The sequence below is a fragment of the Arachis stenosperma genome, chromosome 3 (genome assembly GCF_014773155.1).
Source record: "Arachis stenosperma cultivar V10309 chromosome 3, arast.V10309.gnm1.PFL2, whole genome shotgun sequence".
Classification (NCBI taxonomy): Eukaryota; Viridiplantae; Streptophyta; class Magnoliopsida; order Fabales; family Fabaceae; genus Arachis; species Arachis stenosperma.
Window position 1 is genome coordinate 44526911 of NC_080379.1, and position 8548 is coordinate 44535458.

The 8548-nt window shown below is 40.5% G+C and overlaps 1 non-coding gene across 1 annotated transcript; it reads right to left on the bottom strand.

Moving 5' to 3' along the window:
- Positions 1-3449: 3449 nt before the first annotated feature.
- Positions 3450-3557, bottom strand: LOC130972195 (small nucleolar RNA R71). The gene has a single exon (XR_009083389.1). It is a non-coding gene; the product is annotated as a small nucleolar RNA R71 (small nucleolar RNA).
- Between the last annotated feature and the right edge of the window lie 4991 nt (positions 3558-8548).

An 8548-nucleotide genomic window follows, 5' to 3' on the forward strand; every position in this document is an offset into this window, starting at 1 on the left:
GTCTATACTTTGCCCGAGATTTGATGGCCCAAACTGGCGTTCCAAATCAGCTCAAAACTGCCCGGCGTTTAACGCCGAAACTGGCACAAGAATGGGAGTTAAACGCCCAAACTGGCACAAAAGCTGGCGTTTAACTCCAAGAAGAGTCTCTACACGAAAATGATTCAATGCTCAGCCCAAGCACACACCAAGTGGGCCCGGAAGTGGATTTTTCTGTCATTTACTCATTTCTGTAAACCTTAGGCTACTAGTTCTTTATAAATAAGACCTTTTTGCTATTGTATTTTCATCTTGGGACATCTAGTTCTTAGATCAGATCTTGGTTCTTCTGGTTCCCTCTCTGGGGCCGAGGCCAATGATCACTCTTGTTCTTATGTATTTTCAACGGTGGAGTTTCTACACACCATAGATTAAGGTGTGGAGCTCTACTGTACCTCGAGTATTAATGCAATTACTATTGTTCTTCTATTCAATTCAGCTTGTTCTTGTTCTAAGATATTCATTTGCACCCAAGAACTTGATGAATGTGATGATTATGTGACGCTCATCATCATTCTCACTTATGAACGCGTGACTGACAACCACTTCCGTTCTACAAGCAAACAAGGCTTGAATGTTTATCTCTTGGGTTCTTTAACCTGAATCTTCGTGGTATAAGCTAGAATTGATGGCGGCATTCAAGAGAATCCGGAAGTTCTAAACCTTGTCTGTGGTATTCTGAGTAGGATTCAATGATTGAATGACTGTGACGAGCTTCAAACTCCTGAAGGTTGGGCGTTAGTGACAGACGCAAAAGAATCAATGGATTCTACTCCAACCTGATTGAGAACCGACAGATGATTAGCCGTGCCGTGACAGGGTGCGTTGAACATTTTCACTGAGAGGACGGGACTGTAGCCACTGACAACGGTGATGCCCAACATACAGCTTGCCATGGAAAGGAGTAAGAAGGATTGGATGAAGACAGTAGGAAAGCAGAGAGACGGAAGGGACAAAGCATCTCCATTCGCTTATCTGAAGTTCTCACCAATGAATTACATAAGTATCTCTATCTTTATGTTTTATTCATATATCATCCATAACCATTTGAATCTACCTGACTGAGATTTACAAGGTGACCATAGCTTGCTTCATACCAACAATCTCCGTGGGATCGACCCTTACTCGCGTAAGGTTTATTACTTGGACGACCCAGTGCACTTGCTGGTTAGTTGTGCGAAGTTGTGTTTATACCATGGTATTGAGCACCAAGTTTTTGGATTCATTACCGGGGATTATTTGAGTTGTGAAAAGTAGTGATCACAATTTCGTGCACCAAGTTTTTGGCGCCGTTGCCGGGGATTGTTCGAGTTTTCGGCAAGCTTTTGGTCCGGTAACATCAGTGCCAAATTTTTGATCCGGCAACAGCACCAAGTTTTTGGCGCCGTTGCCGGGGATTGTTTCGAGTTTAGACAACTGACGGTTCATCTTGTTGCTTAGATTAGGTATTTATCTTCAGAGTTCTTAAGAATGAATTCTAGTGTTTTAAGGTGATGTTCTTATCATCACCAAAGCTGATTGATTCTCATCAATTTAGCTCTTGAATGCAATGTCCTTCTGAAGCTTGGCTAGCCATGTCTAATTCCTTTAGACTAAGCTTTAGACTAACATTGCATGATTCCTGGAATTCTCATTAAGAATTTTGATATCTTTATTTTCTTCTTCCACTTAATTTTTGAAAAATCCAAAAAAAAATTACAAAATCATAAAAAACCAAAAATATTGTATGTTTCTTGTTAAGTCTAGTGTCTCATTTTAAGTTTGGTATCAATTGCATGTTTCTGTTCTTCTTGCATTTTTCGAATTCATGCATGTGTCTTCATTAATCTTCAAGATGTTCTTGATGATTTCCTTGCTCTAATCTTTGAATTCTCTTGACTTGAGGGTTTTGTTATTTCTCATGTGCATTCTCATTTTGTTAGTGTCAGTAGTATACAAACTGCTAAGTTTGGTGTCTTGCATGCATTGTTATTTGATTGCATTTTGATTATTCTTCATTATTAAAAATCCAAAAATATTTTTAATTTGTGTCTTTTCAAGTCAATAAAACAGAGAATTGAAGATTCAGAACATTCAGCAGAGGAATTACACAGAAAAAGCTGGGCGTTCAAAATGCCCAGTGAAGAAGGCAAACTGGCGTTTAAACGCCAGCCAGGGTGCCTGGCTGGGCGTTTAACGCCCAAAAGGGTAGTGCTTTGGGCGTTAAACGCCAGAATGTGCACCATTCTGGGCGTTTAACGCCAGGATGGCACAAGAGGGAAGATTCTGTTTTTAATTCAAATTTTTTTTTTCAAGTTTTCAAAGTTTTTCAAAATCAAATCTTTTTCAAATCATATCTTTTCAATCATATGTTTTCAAAATCAATTTCTTTCCATTTTCAAAAATACTTGCTATCAATTAATGATTTGATTCAACATTTCAAGTATGTTGCCTTTTCTGTTGAGAAAGGTTTAATGTTTGAATCATATCTTTTCTTGTTAGCCAAGTCATTAATTTTTAAAATCAAATCTTTTTAAATTGTTTTTCAAATCATATCTTTTCAATCATATCTTTTTTATTTCTAATTTCAAAATCTTTTTCAAAAATCACTTGATTTCTTTCCCTCTTTTAGTTTTCGAAAATTATCAATTAATTTTTCAAAATGTTTTTAAAATCTTTTTAATTTATTTTCGAAAATTTCTTCCCCTCTTCTCACATCCTTCTATTTATGGAGTAACACTCCTCCTCAATGCACAATTCGAACTCTATCTCACTAAGTTCGAATTCTTCTACCTATTTCTTCTACTTTTCTGTTCCTCTGACACCTCAAGGAATCTCTATACTGTGACATAGAGGATTCCATATTTTCTTGTTCTCTTCTCTTTCATATGAGCAGGAGCAAAGACAAAGGCATTCTTGTTGAAGCTGACCCTGAACCTGAAAGGACCTTGAAGCAAAAGCTAAGAGAAGCTAAAGCACAACTCTCTGTAGAGGACCTAACAGATTTCTTCAAAGAAGAAGAACCTATGGCAGTCGAAAATAACAACAATGCCAACAATGCAAGGAAGGTGCTGGGTGACTTTACTGCACCTACTCCCGACTTCTATGGGAGAAGCATCTCTATCCCTGCCATTGGAGCAAACAACTTTGAGCTTAAGCCTCAATTAGTTTCTCTAATGCAACAGAATTGCAAGTTCCATGGACTTTCACTGGAAGATCCTCATCAGTTTTTAGCTGAATTCTTGCAAATCTGTGACACTGTCAAGACCAATGGGGTCAACCCTGAGGTCTACAGACTTATGCTATTCCCTTTTGCTGTAAGAGACAGAGCTAGGATATGGTTGGACTCACAACCTAAAGAAAGCCTGAACTCTTGCGAAAAGCTAGTCAATGCCTTCTTGGCAAAGTTCTTTCCACCTCAAAAATTGAGTAAGCTTAGAGTGGAAGTCCAAACCTTCAGACAGAAGGAAGGTGAATCCCTCTATGAAGCTTGGAAAAGATACAAATAATCGATCAGAAAATGTCCTTCTGACATGCTTTCTGAATGGAGCATCATAGGTATCTTCTATGATGGGCTGTCTGAACTGTCCAAGATGTCTTTGGATAGCTCTGCAGGGGGATCTCTTCATCTGAAGAAGACGCCTGCAGAAGCTCAAGAACTAATTGAAATGGTTGCAAATAACTAATTCATGTACACTTCTGAAAGGAATCCTGTGAACAATGGGGCAAATCAGAAGAAAAGAGTTCTTGAGATTGATACTCTGAATGCCATATTGGCTCAGAACAAAATATTGACCCAACAAGTCAATATGATCTCTCAAAGTCTGTCTGGAATGCAAGCTGCACCAGGCAGTACTAAGGACGCTTCATCTGAAGAAGAAGCTTATGATCCTGAGAACCCTTCAATGGAAGAGGTGAACTACATGGGAGAACCCTATGGAAACACCTATAATCCTTCATGGAAAAATCATCCAAATCTTTCATGGAAGGATCAACAGAGACCTCAACAAGGTTTCCACAACAATAATGGTGGAAGAAACAGGTTTAGCAATGGCAAGCCTTTTCCATCATCTTCTCAACAACAGACAGAGAATTCTAAGCAGAGCCACTCTGACTTAGCAACCATGGTCTCTGATCTAATCAAAACCACTCAAAGTTTCATGACTGAAACAAGGTCCTCCATTAGGAATTTGGAGGCACAAGTGGGACAGCTGAGCAAGAAAATTACTGAACTCCCTCCTAGTACTCTTCCAAGCAATACAGAAGAGAATCCAAAAGGAGAGTGCAAGGCCATCAACATCGCCGAATTTGGAGAGGAGGAAGAGGCAGTGAACGCCACTGAGGAAGACCTCAATGGGCGTCCACTGGCCTCCAATGAGTTCCCTAATGAGGAACCCTGGGAATCTGAGGCTCACACTGAGACCATAGAGATTCCATTGGATTTACTTCTGCCATTCATGAGCTCTGATGAGTATTCTTCCTCTGAAGAGGATGAGTATGTCACTGAAGAGCAAGTTGCTAAATACCTTGGAGCAATCATGAAGCTAAATGACAAGTTATTTGGTAATGAGACTTGGGAGAACGAACCTCCTTTGCTCACCAAAGAACTGGATGACTTGTCTAGGTAGAGATTACCTCAAAAGAGACAAGATCCTGGGAAGTTTTCAATACCTTGTACCATAGGCACCATGACCTTCAAGAAGGCTCTGTGTGACTTAGGGGTCAAGTGTAAACCTCATGCCTCTCTCTGTAATGGAGAAGCTAGGGATCTTTGAAGTACAAGCTGCAAGAATCTCACTAGAGATGGCAGATAATTCAAAGAAACAAGCTTATGGACTTGTAGAGGATGTTCTGGTAAAGGTTGAAAACCATTACATCCCTGCTGATTTCATAGTCCTAGAGACTGGGAAGTGCATGGATGAATCCATCATCCTTGGCAGACCCTTCCTAGCCACAGCAAAGGCTGTGATTGATGTGGATAGAGGAGAATTGATCATTCAAGTGACTGAAGAATCCCTTGTGTTTAAGGCTCAAGGATATTCCTCTGTAAACATGGAGAGGAAGCATGAAGAGCTTCTCTCAAAACAGAGTCAAATAGAGCCCCCACAGTCAAACTCTAAGTTTGGTGTTGGGAGGCCACAACCAAACTCTAAGTTTGGTGTTGAACCCCCATATTCAAACTCTAAGTTTGGTGTTGGGAGGTTCCAACATTGCTCTGAGTATCTGTGAGGCTCCATGTGAGCCCACTGTCAAGCTACTGACATTAAAGAAGCGCTTGTTGGGAGGCAACCTAATGTTATATTTTATCTATTTTCCTTTGTTATTTTATGTTTTCTGTAGGTTGATGATCATGAGAGGTCACAAAATCAATTGAAAAAGCAAAAACAGAATGAAAAACAGAAAGAAAAATAGCACACCCTGGAGGAAGACCTTGCTGGCGTTTAAACGCCAGTAAGGGTAGTAAATGGGCGTTTAACGCCCAGTCTGGCACCATTCTAGGCGTTTAATGCCAGAAAGGGGCACCAGACTGGCGTTAAACGCCAGGAAAGGGCAAGAAGCTGGCTTTAAACGCCAGAAATGGGCACCAGCCCCGCGTTTAACGCCAGAATTGGCACAGAGAGCATTTTTGCTTGCCATTTGGTGCAGGGATGACTTTTCCTTGACACCTCAGGATCTGTGGACCCCACAGGATCCCCACCTACCCCACCACTCTCTCTCTTCTTCACCCATTCACCAATCACCTCAACACCTCTTCCCCAAAAACCCCTCACCTATCAAATCCCATCTTTCTCTTCACCACTCACATCCATCCTTCATAAAACTCCACCTACCTTACCATTCAAATTTAAACCACTTTACCTCCCAAACCCACCCTCCCATAGCCGAACCCTACCCCTCTCTCCACCCCTATATAAACCCATCTTCACCCCCTCATTTTCACACAACCTAAACACTACTTCTCCCTTTGGCCGAATAAAAAAGCCATCTCCATCTCCTCTATTTCTTCTTCTTCTACTCTCTTCGTTCTTCTTTTGCTCGAGGACGAGCAAACCTTTTAAGTTTGGTGTGGTAAAAGCATTGCTTTTTGTTTTTCCATAACCATTTATGGCATCCAAGGCCGGAGAAACCTCTAGAAAGAGGAAAGGGAAGGCAAAAGCTTCCACCTCCGAGTCATGGGAGATGGAGAGATTCATCTCAAGGGTGCATCAAGACCACTTCTATGAAGTTGTGGCCTTGAAGAAAGTGATCCCCGAGGTCCCTTTCAAACTCAAAAAGAGTGAATATCCGGAGATCCGACATGAGATCCGAAGAAGAGGTTGGGAAGTTCTTACCAACCCCATTCAACAAGTCGGAATCTTAATGGTTCAAGAGTTCTATGCCAATGCATGGATCACCAAGAACCATGATCAAAGTGTGAACCCGGACCCAAAGAATTGGCTTACAATGGTTCGGGGGAAATACTTAGATTTTAGTCCGGAAAATGTAAGGTTGGCATTTAACTTGCCCATGATGCAAGGAGATGAACACCCTTACACTAGAAGAGTCAACTTTGATCAAAGGTTGGACCAAGTCCTCACAGTCATTTGTGAAGAGGGCGCCCAATGGAAGAGAGATTCAAGAGGGAAGCCGGTTCAATTGAGAAGGCATGACCTCAAGCCCGTAGCTAGGGGATGGTTGGAGTTTATCCAACGCTCAATCATTCCCACTAGCAACCGGTCTGAAGTTACTATAGACCGGGCCATCATGATCCATAGTATCATGATTGGAGAAGAAGTAGAAGTTCATGAGGTTATAGCCCAAGAACTTTATAAGGTGGCGGACAAGTCCTCTACCTTGGCAAGGTTAGCCTTTCCTCATCTCATTTGTCACCTCTGTTATTCAGTTGTAGTTGACATAGAGGGAGACATCCCCATTGATGAGGACAAGCCCATCACTAAGAAAAGGGTGGAGCACCAAGAACAGTCCATTCTCCTCCATGAAATTAGAGAAGATCAAAGAATCATGAGAGAGGAGCAACAAAGGCAAGGAAGAGACATTGAGCAGCTCAAGTACTCCATAAAATCTTCAAGAGGAAGAACAAGCCGCCATCACTAAGGTGGACCCGTTCTTTAATCTCCTTGTTCTTTATTTTCCTGTTTTTCGAATTTTCATGCTTATGTTTATCCATGTTTGTGTCTTATGATCATTAGTGTCTATGCCTTGAAGTTATGAATGTCCTATGAATCCATCACCTTTCTTAAATGAAAAATGTTCTTAATTGAAAAAGAGAAGAACTGCATGAATTTCAGATTTTATAACAGATTAATTATTTTGATGTGGTGGCAATACTTTTATTTTCTGAATGTATGCTTGAACAGTGCATATGTCTTTTGAATTTGTTGTTCATGAATGTTAAAATTGTTGGCTCTTGAAAGAATGATGAAAAAGGAGACATGTTACTGAGGATCTGAAAAATCATAAAAATGATTCTTGAAGCAAGAAAAAGCAGTGAAAAAAAAACAAAAAAAGAGAGAAAGGAAGCAAGAAGGAAAAGAAAAAAAATAATGAAGTTGTAATCCAAGGCAAAAAGAGTGTGCTTAAGAACCCTGGACACCTCTAATTGGGGACTCTAGGAAAGCTGAGTCACAATCTGAAAAGGTTCACCCAATTATGTGTCTGTGGCATGTATGTATCCGGTGGTAATACTGGAAGACAGAGTGCTTTGGGCCACGGCCAAGACTCATAAAGTAGCTGTGTTCAAGAATCATCATACTTAACTAGGAGAATCAACAACACTATCTGGATTCTGAGTTCCTAAAGAAGCCAATCATTCTGAATTTCAAAGGATAAAGTGAGATGCCAAAACTGTTCAGAGGCAAAAAGCTAAAGCCCCGCTCATCTAATTAATACTGATCTTCATAGATGTTTTTGGAGTTCATTGCATATTCTCTTCTTTTTATCTTATTTGATTTTCAGTTGCTTGGGGACAAGCAACAATTTAAGTTTGGTGTTGTGATGAGCGGATAATTTGTACGCTTTTTGGCATTGTTTTTAGTATGTTTTTAGTAGATTTAGTTAGTTTTTAGTATATTTTTTATTAGTTTTTAGTTAAAATTCATTTTTCTGGACTTTACTATGAGTTTTTGTATTTTTCTGTGATTTCAGGTATTTTCTGGCTGAAATTGAGGGATCTGAGCAAAAATCTGATTCAGAGACTAAAAGGACTGCAGATGCTGTTGGATTCTGACCTCCCTGAACTCGAAGTGGATTTTCTGGAGCTACAGATACCCAATTGGCGCGCTCTCAATGGCGTTGGAAATTAGACATCCTGGGCTTTCCAGAAATGTATAATAGTCCATACTTTGCCCGAGATTTGATGGCCCAAACCGGCGTTCCAAATCAGCTCAAAACTGCCCGGCGTTTAACGCTGGAACTGGCACAAGAATGGGAGTTAAACGCCCAAACTGGCACAAAAGCTGGCGTTTAACTCCAAGAAGAGTCTCTACACGAAAATGCTTCAATGCTCAGCCCAAGCACACACCAAGTGGGC